The sequence below is a fragment of the Hyla sarda genome, unplaced genomic scaffold (assembly GCF_029499605.1).
Source record: "Hyla sarda isolate aHylSar1 unplaced genomic scaffold, aHylSar1.hap1 scaffold_478, whole genome shotgun sequence".
Lineage (NCBI taxonomy): Eukaryota > Metazoa > Chordata > Amphibia > Anura > Hylidae > Hyla > Hyla sarda.
In genome coordinates this window covers 26,651-43,860 of record NW_026610490.1, presented here as the reverse complement: position 1 = coordinate 43,860, position 17,210 = coordinate 26,651, and the positions used below count along the sequence as shown (strand labels likewise).

At 45.9% G+C, this 17,210-nt stretch overlaps 8 non-coding genes across 8 annotated transcripts; all 8 read right to left on the bottom strand.

Moving 5' to 3' along the window:
* Window positions 1-978: 978 nt before the first annotated feature.
* Window positions 979-1,169, bottom strand: LOC130336333 (U2 spliceosomal RNA). The gene has a single exon (XR_008877778.1). It is a non-coding gene; the product is annotated as a U2 spliceosomal RNA (small nuclear RNA).
* Window positions 1,170-3,272: 2,103 nt separating this feature from the next.
* On the bottom strand, window positions 3,273-3,463 carry LOC130336354 (U2 spliceosomal RNA). Its single transcript, XR_008877793.1, has one exon. It is a non-coding gene; the product is annotated as a U2 spliceosomal RNA (small nuclear RNA).
* Window positions 3,464-5,550: 2,087 nt separating this feature from the next.
* Window positions 5,551-5,741, bottom strand: LOC130336353 (U2 spliceosomal RNA). Its single transcript, XR_008877792.1, has one exon. It is a non-coding gene; the product is annotated as a U2 spliceosomal RNA (small nuclear RNA).
* A 2,088-nt stretch (window positions 5,742-7,829) lies between these two features.
* Window positions 7,830-8,020, bottom strand: LOC130336352 (U2 spliceosomal RNA). The gene has a single exon (XR_008877791.1). It is a non-coding gene; the product is annotated as a U2 spliceosomal RNA (small nuclear RNA).
* A 2,088-nt stretch (window positions 8,021-10,108) lies between these two features.
* Window positions 10,109-10,299, bottom strand: LOC130336349 (U2 spliceosomal RNA). The gene has a single exon (XR_008877789.1). It is a non-coding gene; the product is annotated as a U2 spliceosomal RNA (small nuclear RNA).
* A 2,080-nt stretch (window positions 10,300-12,379) lies between these two features.
* On the bottom strand, window positions 12,380-12,570 carry LOC130336348 (U2 spliceosomal RNA). Its single transcript, XR_008877788.1, has one exon. It is a non-coding gene; the product is annotated as a U2 spliceosomal RNA (small nuclear RNA).
* A 2,085-nt stretch (window positions 12,571-14,655) lies between these two features.
* LOC130336347 (U2 spliceosomal RNA) lies at window positions 14,656-14,846 on the bottom strand. The gene has a single exon (XR_008877787.1). It is a non-coding gene; the product is annotated as a U2 spliceosomal RNA (small nuclear RNA).
* A 2,078-nt stretch (window positions 14,847-16,924) lies between these two features.
* LOC130336339 (U2 spliceosomal RNA) lies at window positions 16,925-17,113 on the bottom strand. The gene has a single exon (XR_008877784.1). It is a non-coding gene; the product is annotated as a U2 spliceosomal RNA (small nuclear RNA).
* Between the last annotated feature and the right edge of the window lie 97 nt (window positions 17,114-17,210).

Genomic DNA, 17,210 nt, shown 5'->3' with positions numbered 1-17,210 from the left:
AGATGGAGACACTGGGGGATAATTTTCTAAGGATTTATACTGATTTTTCCTGTCTGAATTTGTCGCACAGAAAGTTGCAGGCCAAATATGTGTGACATTTCTGCGACTTTAGCTTCTAGAGCATTTTTACAACATTATACATAGGTGCTGAATACATAAAAAGCGACTGTTCAGCGACAGACAAGTCGCATCGGCTGAAAGTAGGCCAGAATGTCAGTCCATGTTGGAGCAGGTTTAGATACAGTCTAAAGTATAGATCTCAAAGTCTGTGCACAGAATTTAGCAAGGGCCTCGCACCTTCTGATGCATCAGGTAGGTGCACAATAGCATAGCCTAACCCTCTGTACTTTGGTCTATATTGATGCGGGACATAGACAGCCAGCTGATGACCAATCCATTAGTGCAATGGATGGCTGGAAGCATTTGTCTTTGCCTTTGCAATACCACAGAAGCAATGCATGGTCAATGTACAGCAATGACACACCTGTGTGAACAGCCAGGAGACCCCCCCCATGTTATGTTACATAGTTACATAGTTAGTACGGTCGAAAAAAGACATATGTCCATCAAGTTCAACCAGGGAATTAAGGGGTAGGGGTGTGGCGCGATATTGGGGAAGGGATGAGATTTTATATTTCTTCATAAGCATTAATCTTATTTTGTCAATTAGGAACATTCAGCACCCACCCGCTATCAAGGCAGCTGCCTATCATGTCATGCCCTACCTGCACAGGTGTGCTGGCTACTCAAATGATCCAATTAAGGAGGCCATTTAGTCAGCAGCAGCAGAAGTCCTGTGCCTGGACGCTCCAACAGCGGCCAGACACAAGCAGAAGCAGAAGCAGCAGAAGCAGCAGCAGCACCACCTTTTGTTTTTTGGCTGCAGCAGCAGCAGCAAGGCCCACAGGGCTGGCTAGCTGGCTAGCCAGCAAGCAGGTAGCAATGAAAGTAGGAATCTTTCTTTTTAACCCTGTAAGGGGGTGGTGCACTGTACCCGAAGATACTGCCATATCGGGTCAATGCATAGGGTGACGGAAGCAAGCTTCGAAATCGGCCCCCGTTCTCAAAAATCCATTTAATATATGGTCCCCAGATAGGGGACGTATCAGATATTAAACTGATAAGAACAGATACTACACTTGATCTTAGCCAAAAGGCCGAGAAGCGATAACCGTGAAAGGGGCGGGCCCAACAAGGTCCCCTTCATGGGCACTATCACTGCTTGCTGTCAGGGAGGCTGCCAGACAATTTTCCATGCACACTCTGGGCTGGGGGGCAGTCAACCACCAGTACACACAGCAGAACCTAAACCCATACCATTATTGCTAAGCAGCAAGACAGGGGCCCATTGCACTCCCACGGGGCCTTTTTAAATGCAATCCATAACCCGGATTTGCCAGGAACCCTTCTTACTCCTCCTACTTGCATGTGACACTGGGCTTAGGATCTGCATAGGAAACACACACACAAGCACACACCTACCTTTGTTGCCTGCAGATGCCTCCTTGGCTGTCCCCAAACGGTATCAAACCAACACCCACGGGAAGCTGTAAGCATAGAGGACATGCCTGCACCCCATTGGACTTACCTGTGTGGGTTAAATCCGGGTTATTTGACAACCTATGGCGGTGATGGTTCTGCTCAGGCAGAGCAGTGCTGATGCTCCTCATAAAGCTGTCGCTGCTGTGAAGGTTCTAGGTGACATCACAAATCCCTATGGTTACATACACAACAAAGCTGGGTTGTTGTTGTTTACACTCTGCAAGGCCTGTGGAAGTGAGTGACATCATAGCACTGTAGTTCTGAGGGTTCTAGATGGATGCAACAATCTCCTGTTGCTTCTATGAAGGCCATAATAGACGACATCACCAAACAGCTCCATAGTCACATACACAGCAAAGGAGAGATGTTGTTTACACCTAGTGATGTCAGTGGTATTGAGTGACATCACAGCACTGTGCTAAGGCTCCTGGGCCTGGACACAGCAGCGGCTGCAATATCTCAACGGAGAATACGTTTATATATATGTGTGTGTGTGCGCGTATATATATATATATATATATATATATATATATATATATATATATATATATATATATATTTCTCCGCCGAAATCACTTTTAAACCCATTTCCACCTTTTTTTCCCTTCTCTTCCTCTTACTTTTTTTTCACGTTTTTTTACGTTTTTCTCCTTTTCGCCTCTTTTCTGGGCGTATTATTCTTCTTTTTCTTCTTTTTTTTCGTCTAATGCATACCCCATCAGTGCAGCAATGCTTATTCAATACCGCCAGCAGATGGAGACACTGGGGGATAATTTTCTAAGGATTTATACTGATTTTTCCTGTCTGAATTTGTCGCACAGAAAGTTGCAGGCCAAATATGTGTGACATTTCTGCGACTTTAGCTTCTAGAGCATTTTTACAACATTATACATAGGTGCTGAATACATAAAAAGCGACTGTTCAGCGACAGACAAGTCGCATCGGCTGAAAGTAGGCCAGAATGTCAGTCCATGTTGGAGCAGGTTTAGATACAGTCTAAAGTATAGATCTCAAAGTCTGTGCACAGAATTTAGCAAGGGCCTCGCACCTTCTGATGCATCAGGTAGGTGCACAATAGCATAGCCTAACCCTCTGTACTTTGGTCTATATTGATGCGGGACATAGACAGCCAGCTGATGACCAATCCATTAGTGCAATGGATGGCTGGAAGCATTTGTCTTTGCCTTTGCAATACCACAGAAGCAATGCATGGTCAATGTACAGCAATGACACACCTGTGTGAACAGCCAGGAGACCCCCCCCCATGTTATGTTACATAGTTACATAGTTAGTACGGTCGAAAAAAGACATATGTCCATCAAGTTCAACCAGGGAATTAAGGGGTAGGGGTGTGGCGCGATATTGGGGAAGGGATGAGATTTTATATTTCTTCATAAGCATTAATCTTATTTTGTCAATTAGGAACATTCAGCACCCACCCGCTATCAAGGCAGCTGCCTATCATGTCATGCCCTACCTGCACAGGTGTGCTGGCTACTCAAATGATCCAATTAAGGAGGCCATTTAGTCAGCAGCAGCAGAAGTCCTGTGCCTGGACGCTCCAACAGCGGCCAGACACAAGCAGAAGCAGAAGCAGCAGAAGCAGCAGCAGCACCACCTTTTGTTTTTTGGCTGCAGCAGCAGCAGCAAGGCCCACAGGGCTGGCTAGCTGGCTAGCCAGCAAGCAGGTAGCAATGAAAGTAGGAATCTTTCTTTTTAACCCTGTAAGGGGGTGGTGCACTGTACCCGAAGATACTGCCATATCGGGTCAATGCATAGGGCGACGGAAGCAAGCTTCGAAATCGGCCCCCGTTCTCAAAAATCCATTTAATATATGGTCCCCAGATAGGGGACGTATCAGATATTAAACTGATAAGAACAGATACTACACTTGATCTTAGCCAAAAGGCCGAGAAGCGATAACCGTGAAAGGGGCGGGCCCAACAAGGTCCCCTTCATGGGCACTATCACTGCTTGCTGTCAGGGAGGCTGCCAGACAATTTTCCATGCACACTCTGGGCTGGGGGGCAGTCAACCACCAGTACACACAGCAGAACCTAAACCCATACCATTATTGCTAAGCAGCAAGACAGGGGCCCATTGCACTCCCACGGGGCCTTTTTAAATGCAATCCATAACCCGGATTTGCCAGGAACCCTTCTTACTCCTCCTACTTGCATGTGACACTGGGCTTAGGATCTGCATAGGAAACACACACACAAGCACACACCTACCTTTGTTGCCTGCAGATGCCTCCTTGGCTGTCCCCAAACGGTATCAAACCAACACCCACGGGAAGCTGTAAGCATAGAGGACATGCCTGCACCCCATTGGACTTACCTGTGTGGGTTAAATCCGGGTTATTTGACAACCTATGGCGGTGATGGTTCTGCTCAGGCAGAGCAGTGCTGATGCTCCTCATAAAGCTGTCGCTGCTGTGAAGGTTCTAGGTGACATCACAAATCCCTATGGTTACATACACAACAAAGCTGGGTTGTTGTTGTTTACACTCTGCAAGGCCTGTGGAAGTGAGTGACATCATAGCACTGTAGTTCTGAGGGTTCTAGATGGATGCAACAATCTCCTGTTGCTTCTATGAAGGCCATAATAGACGACATCACCAAACAGCTCCATAGTCACATACACAGCAAAGGAGAGATGTTGTTTACACCTAGTGATGTCAGTGGTATTGAGTGACATCACAGCACAGTGCTAAGGCTCCTGGGCCTGGACACAGCAGCGGCTGCAATATCTCAACGGAGAATACGTTTATATATATGTGTGTGTGTGCGCGTATATATATATATATATATATATATATATATATATATATATTTCTCCGCCGAAATCACTTTTAAACCCATTTCCACCTTTTTTTCCCTTCTCTTCCTCTTACTTTTTTTTCACGTTTTTTTACGTTTTTCTCCTTTTCGCCTCTTTTCTGGGCGTATTATTCTTCTTTTTCTTCTTTTTTTTCGTCTAATGCATACCCCATCAGTGCAGCAATGCTTATTCAATACCGCCAGCAGATGGAGACACTGGGGGATAATTTTCTAAGGATTTATACTGATTTTTCCTGTCTGAATTTGTCGCACAGAAAGTTGCAGGCCAAATATGTGTGACATTTCTGCGACTTTAGCTTCTAGAGCATTTTTACAACATTATACATAGGTGCTGAATACATAAAAAGCGACTGTTCAGCGACAGACAAGTCGCATCGGCTGAAAGTAGGCCAGAATGTCAGTCCATGTTGGAGCAGGTTTAGATACAGTCTAAAGTATAGATCTCAAAGTCTGTGCACAGAATTTAGCAAGGGCCTCGCACCTTCTGATGCATCAGGTAGGTGCACAATAGCATAGCCTAACCCTCTGTACTTTGGTCTATATTGATGCGGGACATAGACAGCCAGCTGATGACCAATCCATTAGTGCAATGGATGGCTGGAAGCATTTGTCTTTGCCTTTGCAATACCACAGAAGCAATGCATGGTCAATGTACAGCAATGACACACCTGTGTGAACAGCCAGGAGACCCCCCCCATGTTATGTTACATAGTTACATAGTTAGTACGGTCGAAAAAAGACATATGTCCATCAAGTTCAACCAGGGAATTAAGGGGTAGGGGTGTGGCGCGATATTGGGGAAGGGATGAGATTTTATATTTCTTCATAAGCATTAATCTTATTTTGTCAATTAGGAACATTCAGCACCCACCCGCTATCAAGGCAGCTGCCTATCATGTCATGCCCTACCTGCACAGGTGTGCTGGCTACTCAAATGATCCAATTAAGGAGGCCATTTAGTCAGCAGCAGCAGAAGTCCTGTGCCTGGACGCTCCAACAGCGGCCAGACACAAGCAGAAGCAGAAGCAGCAGAAGCAGCAGCAGCACCACCTTTTGTTTTTTGGCTGCAGCAGCAGCAGCAGCAAGGCCCACAGGGCTGGCTAGCTGGCTAGCCAGCAAGCAGGTAGCAATGAAAGTAGGAATCTTTCTTTTTAACCCTGTAAGGGGGTGGTGCACTGTACCCGAAGATACTGCCATATCGGGTCAATGCATAGGGCGACGGAAGCAAGCTTCGAAATCGGCCCCCGTTCTCAAAAATCCATTTAATATATGGTCCCCAGATAGGGGACGTATCAGATATTAAACTGATAAGAACAGATACTACACTTGATCTTAGCCAAAAGGCCGAGAAGCGATAACCGTGAAAGGGGCGGGCCCAACAAGGTCCCCTTCATGGGCACTATCACTGCTTGCTGTCAGGGAGGCTGCCAGACAATTTTCCATGCACACTCTGGGCTGGGGGGCAGTCAACCACCAGTACACACAGCAGAACCTAAACCCATACCATTATTGCTAAGCAGCAAGACAGGGGCCCATTGCACTCCCACGGGGCCTTTTTAAATGCAATCCATAACCCGGATTTGCCAGGAACCCTTCTTACTCCTCCTACTTGCATGTGACACTGGGCTTAGGATCTGCATAGGAAACACACACACAAGCACACACCTACCTTTGTTGCCTGCAGATGCCTCCTTGGCTGTCCCCAAACGGTATCAAACCAACACCCACGGGAAGCTGTAAGCATAGAGGACATGCCTGCACCCCATTGGACTTTCCTGTGTGGGTTAAATCCGGGTTATTTGACAACCTATGGCGGTGATGGTTCTGCTCAGGCAGAGCAGTGCTGATGCTCCTCATAAAGCTGTCGCTGCTGTGAAGGTTCTAGGTGACATCACAAATCCCTATGGTTACATACACAACAAAGCTGGGTTGTTGTTGTTTACACTCTGCAAGGCCTGTGGAAGTGAGTGACATCATAGCACTGTAGTTCTGAGGGTTCTAGATGGATGCAACAATCTCCTGTTGCTTCTATGAAGGCCATAATAGACGACATCACCAAACAGCTCCATAGTCACATACACAGCAAAGGAGAGATGTTGTTTACACCTAGTGATGTCAGTGGTATTGAGTGACATCACAGCACAGTGCTAAGGCTCCTGGGCCTGGACACAGCAGCGGCTGCAATATCTCAACGGAGAATACGTTTATATATATGTGTGTGTGTGCGCGTATATATATATATATATATATATATATATATATATATATATATATTTCTCCGCCGAAATCACTTTTAAACCCATTTCCACCTTTTTTTCCCTTCTCTTCCTCTTACTTTTTTTTCACGTTTTTTTACGTTTTTCTCCTTTTCGCCTCTTTTCTGGGCGTATTATTCTTCTTTTTCTTCTTTTTTTTCGTCTAATGCATACCCCATCAGTGCAGCAATGCTTATTCAATACCGCCAGCAGATGGAGACACTGGGGGATAATTTTCTAAGGATTTATACTGATTTTTCCTGTCTGAATTTGTCGCACAGAAAGTTGCAGGCCAAATATGTGTGACATTTCTGCGACTTTAGCTTCTAGAGCATTTTTACAACATTATACATAGGTGCTGAATACATAAAAAGCGACTGTTCAGCGACAGACAAGTCGCATCGGCTGAAAGTAGGCCAGAATGTCAGTCCATGTTGGAGCAGGTTTAGATACAGTCTAAAGTATAGATCTCAAAGTCTGTGCACAGAATTTAGCAAGGGCCTCGCACCTTCTGATGCATCAGGTAGGTGCACAATAGCATAGCCTAACCCTCTGTACTTTGGTCTATATTGATGCGGGACATAGACAGCCAGCTGATGACCAATCCATTAGTGCAATGGATGGCTGGAAGCATTTGTCTTTGCCTTTGCAATACCACAGAAGCAATGCATGGTCAATGTACAGCAATGACACACCTGTGTGAACAGCCAGGAGACCCCCCCCATGTTATGTTACATAGTTACATAGTTAGTACGGTCGAAAAAAGACATATGTCCATCAAGTTCAACCAGGGAATTAAGGGGTAGGGGTGTGGCGCGATATTGGGGAAGGGATGAGATTTTATATTTCTTCATAAGCATTAATCTTATTTTGTCAATTAGGAACATTCAGCACCCACCCGCTATCAAGGCAGCTGCCTATCATGTCATGCCCTACCTGCACAGGTGTGCTGGCTACTCAAATGATCCAATTAAGGAGGCCATTTAGTCAGCAGCAGCAGAAGTCCTGTGCCTGGACGCTCCAACAGCGGCCAGACACAAGCAGAAGCAGAAGCAGCAGAAGCAGCAGCAGCACCACCTTTTGTTTTTTGGCTGCAGCAGCAGCAGCAAGGCCCACAGGGCTGGCTAGCTGGCTAGCCAGCAAGCAGGTAGCAATGAAAGTAGGAATCTTTCTTTTTAACCCTGTAAGGGGGTGGTGCACTGTACCCGAAGATACTGCCATATCGGGTCAATGCATAGGGCGACGGAAGCAAGCTTCGAAATCGGCCCCCGTTCTCAAAAATCCATTTAATATATGGTCCCCAGATAGGGGACGTATCAGATATTAAACTGATAAGAACAGATACTACACTTGATCTTAGCCAAAAGGCCGAGAAGCGATAACCGTGAAAGGGGCGGGCCCAACAAGGTCCCCTTCATGGGCACTATCACTGCTTGCTGTCAGGGAGGCTGCCAGACAATTTTCCATGCACACTCTGGGCTGGGGGGCAGTCAACCACCAGTACACACAGCAGAACCTAAACCCATACCATTATTGCTAAGCAGCAAGACAGGGGCCCATTGCACTCCCACGGGGCCTTTTTAAATGCAATCCATAACCCGGATTTGCCAGGAACCCTTCTTACTCCTCCTACTTGCATGTGACACTGGGCTTAGGATCTGCATAGGAAACACACACACAAGCACACACCTACCTTTGTTGCCTGCAGATGCCTCCTTGGCTGTCCCCAAACGGTATCAAACCAACACCCACGGGAAGCTGTAAGCATAGAGGACATGCCTGCACCCCATTGGACTTACCTGTGTGGGTTAAATCCGGGTTATTTGACAACCTATGGCGGTGATGGTTCTGCTCAGGCAGAGCAGTGCTGATGCTCCTCATAAAGCTGTCGCTGCTGTGAAGGTTCTAGGTGACATCACAAATCCCTATGGTTACATACACAACAAAGCTGGGTTGTTGTTGTTTACACTCTGCAAGGCCTGTGGAAGTGAGTGACATCATAGCACTGTAGTTCTGAGGGTTCTAGATGGATGCAACAATCTCCTGTTGCTTCTATGAAGGCCATAATAGACGACATCACCAAACAGCTCCATAGTCACATACACAGCAAAGGAGAGATGTTGTTTACACCTAGTGATGTCAGTGGTATTGAGTGACATCACAGCACAGTGCTAAGGCTCCTGGGCCTGGACACAGCAGCGGCTGCAATATCTCAACGGAGAATACGTTTATATATATGTGTGTGTGTGCGCGTATATATATATATATATATATATATATATATATATATATATATATTTCTCCGCCGAAATCACTTTTAAACCCATTTCCACCTTTTTTTCCCTTCTCTTCCTCTTACTTTTTTTTCACGTTTTTTTACGTTTTTCTCCTTTTCGCCTCTTTTCTGGGCGTATTATTCTTCTTTTTCTTCTTTTTTTTCGTCTAATGCATACCCCATCAGTGCAGCAATGCTTATTCAATACCGCCAGCAGATGGAGACACTGGGGGATAATTTTCTAAGGATTTATACTGATTTTTCCTGTCTGAATTTGTCGCACAGAAAGTTGCAGGCCAAATATGTGTGACATTTCTGCGACTTTAGCTTCTAGAGCATTTTTACAACATTATACATAGGTGCTGAATACATAAAAAGCGACTGTTCAGCGGCAGACAAGTCGCATCGGCTGAAAGTAGGCCAGAATGTCAGTCCATGTTGGAGCAGGTTTAGATACAGTCTAAAGTATAGATCTCAAAGTCTGTGCACAGAATTTAGCAAGGGCCTCGCACCTTCTGATGCATCAGGTAGGTGCACAATAGCATAGCCTAACCCTCTGTACTTTGGTCTATATTGATGCGGGACATGGACAGCCAGCTGATGACCAATCCATTAGTGCAATGGATGGCTGGAAGCATTTGTCTTTGCCTTTGCAATACCACAGAAGCAATGCATGGTCAATGTACAGCAATGACACACCTGTGTGAACAGCCAGGAGACCCCCCCCATGTTATGTTACATAGTTACATAGTTAGTACGGTCGAAAAAAGACATATGTCCATCAAGTTCAACCAGGGAATTAAGGGGTAGGGGTGTGGCGCGATATTGGGGAAGGGATGAGATTTTATATTTCTTCATAAGCATTAATCTTATTTTGTCAATTAGGAACATTCAGCACCCACCCGCTATCAAGGCAGCTGCCTATCATGTCATGCCCTACCTGCACAGGTGTGCTGGCTACTCAAATGATCCAATTAAGGAGGCCATTTAGTCAGCAGCAGCAGAAGTCCTGTGCCTGGACGCTCCAACAGCGGCCAGACACAAGCAGAAGCAGAAGCAGCAGAAGCAGCAGCAGCACCACCTTTTGTTTTTTGGCTGCAGCAGCAGCAGCAAGGCCCACAGGGCTGGCTAGCTGGCTAGCCAGCAAGCAGGTAGCAATGAAAGTAGGAATCTTTCTTTTTAACCCTGTAAGGGGGTGGTGCACTGTACCCGAAGATACTGCCATATCGGGTCAATGCATAGGGCGACGGAAGCAAGCTTCGAAATCGGCCCCCGTTCTCAAAAATCCATTTAATATATGGTCCCCAGATAGGGGACGTATCAGATATTAAACTGATAAGAACAGATACTACACTTGATCTTAGCCAAAAGGCCGAGAAGCGATAACCGTGAAAGGGGCGGGCCCAACAAGGTCCCCTTCATGGGCACTATCACTGCTTGCTGTCAGGGAGGCTGCCAGACAATTTTCCATGCACACTCTGGGCTGGGGGGCAGTCAACCACCAGTACACACAGCAGAACCTAAACCCATACCATTATTGCTAAGCAGCAAGACAGGGGCCCATTGCACTCCCACGGGGCCTTTTTAAATGCAATCCATAACCCGGATTTGCCAGGAACCCTTCTTACTCCTCCTACTTGCATGTGACACTGGGCTTAGGATCTGCATAGGAAACACACACACAAGCACACACCTACCTTTGTTGCCTGCAGATGCCTCCTTGGCTGTCCCCAAACGGTATCAAACCAACACCCACGGGAAGCTGTAAGCATAGAGGACATGCCTGCACCCCATTGGACTTACCTGTGTGGGTTAAATCCGGGTTATTTGACAACCTATGGCGGTGATGGTTCTGCTCAGGCAGAGCAGTGCTGATGCTCCTCATAAAGCTGTCGCTGCTGTGAAGGTTCTAGGTGACATCACAAATCCCTATGGTTACATACACAACAAAGCTGGGTTGTTGTTGTTTACACTCTGCAAGGCCTGTGGAAGTGAGTGACATCATAGCACTGTAGTTCTGAGGGTTCTAGATGGATGCAACAATCTCCTGTTGCTTCTATGAAGGCCATAATAGACGACATCACCAAACAGCTCCATAGTCACATACACAGCAAAGGAGAGATGTTGTTTACACCTAGTGATGTCAGTGGTATTGAGTGACATCACAGCACAGTGCTAAGGCTCCTGGGCCTGGACACAGCAGCGGCTGCAATATCTCAACGGAGAATACGTTTATATATATGTGTGTGTGTGCGCGTATATATATATATATATATATATATATATATATATATTTCTCCGCCGAAATCACTTTTAAACCCATTTCCACCTTTTTTTCCCTTCTCTTCCTCTTACTTTTTTTTCACGTTTTTTTACGTTTTTCTCCTTTTCGCCTCTTTTCTGGGCGTATTATTCTTCTTTTTCTTCTTTTTTTTCGTCTAATGCATACCCCATCAGTGCAGCAATGCTTATTCAATACCGCCAGCAGATGGAGACACTGGGGGATAATTTTCTAAGGATTTATACTGATTTTTCCTGTCTGAATTTGTCGCACAGAAAGTTGCAGGCCAAATATGTGTGACATTTCTGCGACTTTAGCTTCTAGAGCATTTTTACAACATTATACATAGGTGCTGAATACATAAAAAGCGACTGTTCAGCGACAGACAAGTCGCATCGGCTGAAAGTAGGCCAGAATGTCAGTCCATGTTGGAGCAGGTTTAGATACAGTCTAAAGTATAGATCTCAAAGTCTGTGCACAGAATTTAGCAAGGGCCTCGCACCTTCTGATGCATCAGGTAGGTGCACAATAGCATAGCCTAACCCTCTGTACTTTGGTCTATATTGATGCGGGACATAGACAGCCAGCTGATGACCAATCCATTAGTGCAATGGATGGCTGGAAGCATTTGTCTTTGCCTTTGCAATACCACAGAAGCAATGCATGGTCAATGTACAGCAATGACACACCTGTGTGAACAGCCAGGAGACCCCCCCCATGTTATGTTACATAGTTACATAGTTAGTACGGTCGAAAAAAGACATATGTCCATCAAGTTCAACCAGGGAATTAAGGGGTAGGGGTGTGGCGCGATATTGGGGAAGGGATGAGATTTTATATTTCTTCATAAGCATTAATCTTATTTTGTCAATTAGGAACATTCAGCACCCACCCGCTATCAAGGCAGCTGCCTATCATGTCATGCCCTACCTGCACAGGTGTGCTGGCTACTCAAATGATCCAATTAAGGAGGCCATTTAGTCAGCAGCAGCAGAAGTCCTGTGCCTGGACGCTCCAACAGCGGCCAGACACAAGCAGAAGCAGAAGCAGCAGAAGCAGCAGCAGCACCACCTTTTGTTTTTTGGCTGCAGCAGCAGCAGCAAGGCCCACAGGGCTGGCTAGCTGGCTAGCCAGCAAGCAGGTAGCAATGAAAGTAGGAATCTTTCTTTTTAACCCTGTAAGGGGGTGGTGCACTGTACCCGAAGATACTGCCATATCGGGTCAATGCATAGGGCGACGGAAGCAAGCTTCGAAATCGGCCCCCGTTCTCAAAAATCCATTTAATATATGGTCCCCAGATAGGGGACGTATCAGATATTAAACTGATAAGAACAGATACTACACTTGATCTTAGCCAAAAGGCCGAGAAGCGATAACCGTGAAAGGGGCGGGCCCAACAAGGTCCCCTTCATGGGCACTATCACTGCTTGCTGTCAGGGAGGCTGCCAGACAATTTTCCATGCACACTCTGGGCTGGGGGGCAGTCAACCACCAGTACACACAGCAGAACCTAAACCCATACCATTATTGCTAAGCAGCAAGACAGGGGCCCATTGCACTCCCACGGGGCCTTTTTAAATGCAATCCATAACCCGGATTTGCCAGGAACCCTTCTTACTCCTCCTACTTGCATGTGACACTGGGCTTAGGATCTGCATAGGAAACACACACACAAGCACACACCTACCTTTGTTGCCTGCAGATGCCTCCTTGGCTGTCCCCAAACGGTATCAAACCAACACCCACGGGAAGCTGTAAGCATAGAGGACATGCCTGCACCCCATTGGACTTTCCTGTGTGGGTTAAATCCGGGTTATTTGACAACCTATGGCGGTGATGGTTCTGCTCAGGCAGAGCAGTGCTGATGCTCCTCATAAAGCTGTCGCTGCTGTGAAGGTTCTAGGTGACATCACAAATCCCTATGGTTACATACACAACAAAGCTGGGTTGTTGTTGTTTACACTCTGCAAGGCCTGTGGAAGTGAGTGACATCATAGCACTGTAGTTCTGAGGGTTCTAGATGGATGCAACAATCTCCTGTTGCTTCTATGAAGGCCATAATAGACGACATCACCAAACAGCTCCATAGTCACATACACAGCAAAGGAGAGATGTTGTTTACACCTAGTGATGTCAGTGGTATTGAGTGACATCACAGCACAGTGCTAAGGCTCCTGGGCCTGGACACAGCAGCGGCTGCAATATCTCAACGGAGAATACGTTTATATATATGTGTGTGTGTGCGCGTATATATATATATATATATATATATATATATATATATATATATTCTCCGCCGAAATCACTTTTAAACCCATTTCCACCTTTTTTTCCCTTCTCTTCCTCTTACTTTTTTTTCACGTTTTTTTACGTTTTTCTCCTTTTCGCCTCTTTTCTGGGCGTATTATTCTTCTTTTTCTTCTTTTTTTTCGTCTAATGCATACCCCATCAGTGCAGCAATGCTTATTCAATACCGCCAGCAGATGGAGACACTGGGGGATAATTTTCTAAGGATTTATACTGATTTTTCCTGTCTGAATTTGTCGCACAGAAAGTTGCAGGCCAAATATGTGTGACATTTCTGCGACTTTAGCTTCTAGAGCATTTTTACAACATTATACATAGGTGCTGAATACATAAAAAGCGACTGTTCAGCGACAGACAAGTCGCATCGGCTGAAAGTAGGCCAGAATGTCAGTCCATGTTGGAGCAGGTTTAGATACAGTCTAAAGTATAGATCTCAAAGTCTGTGCACAGAATTTAGCAAGGGCCTCGCACCTTCTGATGCATCAGGTAGGTGCACAATAGCATAGCCTAACCCTCTGTACTTTGGTCTATATTGATGCGGGACATAGACAGCCAGCTGATGACCAATCCATTAGTGCAATGGATGGCTGGAAGCATTTGTCTTTGCCTTTGCAATACCACAGAAGCAATGCATGGTCAATGTACAGCAATGACACACCTGTGTGAACAGCCAGGAGACCCCCCCCATGTTATGTTACATAGTTACATAGTTAGTACGGTCGAAAAAAGACATATGTCCATCAAGTTCAACCAGGGAATTAAGGGGTAGGGGTGTGGCGCGATATTGGGGAAGGGATGAGATTTTATATTTCTTCATAAGCATTAATCTTATTTTGTCAATTAGGAACATTCAGCACCCACCCGCTATCAAGGCAGCTGCCTATCATGTCATGCCCTACCTGCACAGGTGTGCTGGCTACTCAAATGATCCAATTAAGGAGGCCATTTAGTCAGCAGCAGCAGAAGTCCTGTGCCTGGACGCTCCAACAGCGGCCAGACACAAGCAGAAGCAGAAGCAGCAGAAGCAGCAGCAGCACCACCTTTTGTTTTTTGGCTGCAGCAGCAGCAGCAAGGCCCACAGGGCTGGCTAGCTGGCTAGCCAGCAAGCAGGTAGCAATGAAAGTAGGAATCTTTCTTTTTAACCCTGTAAGGGGGTGGTGCACTGTACCCGAAGATACTGCCATATCGGGTCAATGCATAGGGCGACGGAAGCAAGCTTCGAAATCGGCCCCCGTTCTCAAAAATCCATTTAATATATGGTCCCCAGATAGGGGACGTATCAGATATTAAACTGATAAGAACAGATACTACACTTGATCTTAGCCAAAAGGCCGAGAAGCGATAACCGTGAAAGGGGCGGGCCCAACAAGGTCCCCTTCATGGGCACTATCACTGCTTGCTGTCAGGGAGGCTGCCAGACAATTTTCCATGCACACTCTGGGCTGGGGGGCAGTCAACCACCAGTACACACAGCAGAACCTAAACCCATACCATTATTGCTAAGCAGCAAGACAGGGGCCCATTGCACTCCCACGGGGCCTTTTTAAATGCAATCCATAACCCGGATTTGCCAGGAACCCTTCTTACTCCTCCTACTTGCATGTGACACTGGGCTTAGGATCTGCATAGGAAACACACACACAAGCACACACCTACCTTTGTTGCCTGCAGATGCCTCCTTGGCTGTCCCCAAACGGTATCAAACCAACACCCACGGGAAGCTGTAAGCATAGAGGACATGCCTGCACCCCATTGGACTTACCTGTGTGGGTTAAATCCGGGTTATTTGACAACCTATGGCGGTGATGGTTCTGCTCAGGCAGAGCAGTGCTGATGCTCCTCATAAAGCTGTCGCTGCTGTGAAGGTTCTAGGTGACATCACAAATCCCTATGGTTACATACACAACAAAGCTGGGTTGTTGTTGTTTACACTCTGCAAGGCCTGTGGAAGTGAGTGACATCATAGCACTGTAGTTCTGAGGGTTCTAGATGGATGCAACAATCTCCTGTTGCTTCTATGAAGGCCATAATAGACGACATCACCAAACAGCTCCATAGTCACATACACAGCAAAGGAGAGATGTTGTTTACACCTAGTGATGTCAGTGGTATTGAGTGACATCACAGCACAGTGCTAAGGCTCCTGGGCCTGGACACAGCAGCGGCTGCAATATCTCAACGGAGAATACGTTTATATATATGTGTGTGTGTGCGCGTATATATATATATATATATATATATATATATATATTTCTCCGCCGAAATCACTTTTAAACCCATTTCCACCTTTTTTTCCCTTCTCTTCCTCTTACTTTTTTTTCACGTTTTTTTACGTTTTTCTCCTTTTCGCCTCTTTTCTGGGCGTATTATTCTTCTTTTTCTTCTTTTTTTTCGTCTAATGCATACCCCATCAGTGCAGCAATGCTTATTCAATACCGCCAGCAGATGGAGACACTGGGGGATAATTTTCTAAGGATTTATACTGATTTTTCCTGTCTGAATTTGTCGCACAGAAAGTTGCAGGCCAAATATGTGTGACATTTCTGCGACTTTAGCTTCTAGAGCATTTTTACAACATTATACATAGGTGCTGAATACATAAAAAGCGACTGTTCAGCGGCAGACAAGTCGCATCGGCTGAAAGTAGGCCAGAATGTCAGTCCATGTTGGAGCAGGTTTAGATACAGTCTAAAGTATAGATCTCAAAGTCTGTGCACAGAATTTAGCAAGGGCCTCGCACCTTCTGATGCATCAGGTAGGTGCACAATAGCATAGCCTAACCCTCTGTACTTTGGTCTATATTGATGCGGGACATAGACAGCCAGCTGATGACCAATCCATTAGTGCAATGGATGGCTGGAAGCATTTGTCTTTGCCTTTGCAATACCACAGAAGCAATGCATGGTCAATGTACAGCAATGACACACCTGTGTGAACAGCCAGGAGACCCCCCCCATGTTATGTTACATAGTTACATAGTTAGTACGGTCGAAAAAAGACATATGTCCATCAAGTTCAACCAGGGAATTAAGGGGTAGGGGTGTGGCGCGATATTGGGGAAGGGATGAGATTTTATATTTCTTCATAAGCATTAATCTTATTTTGTCAATTAGGAACATTCAGCACCCACCCGCTATCAAGGCAGCTGCCTATCATGTCATGCCCTACCTGCACAGGTGTGCTGGCTACTCAAATGATCCAATTAAGGAGGCCATTTAGTCAGCAGCAGCAGAAGTCCTGTGCCTGGACGCTCCAACAGCGGCCAGACACAAGCAGAAGCAGAAGCAGCAGAAGCAGCAGCAGCACCACCTTTTGTTTTTTGGCTGCAGCAGCAGCAGCAAGGCCCACAGGGCTGGCTAGCTGGCTAGCCAGCAAGCAGGTAGCAATGAAAGTAGGAATCTTTCTTTTTAACCCTGTAAGGGGGTGGTGCACTGTACCCGAAGATACTGCCATATCGGGTCAATGCATAGGGCGACGGAAGCAAGCTTCGAAATCGGCCCCCGTTCTCAAAAATCCATTTAATATATGGTCCCCAGATAGGGGACGTATCAGATATTAAACTGATAAGAACAGATTTTTTTTTTTTTTTTTTTTTTTATCTAAAGCCGAGGAACGTGCTTTCGATTCACCCAAAGTGCAAGAAAAAGTGCAAACGTGTTACACTAAAAAAACGTGCACAAAGGATGCGGTCTATCGCAAGCCCTTCT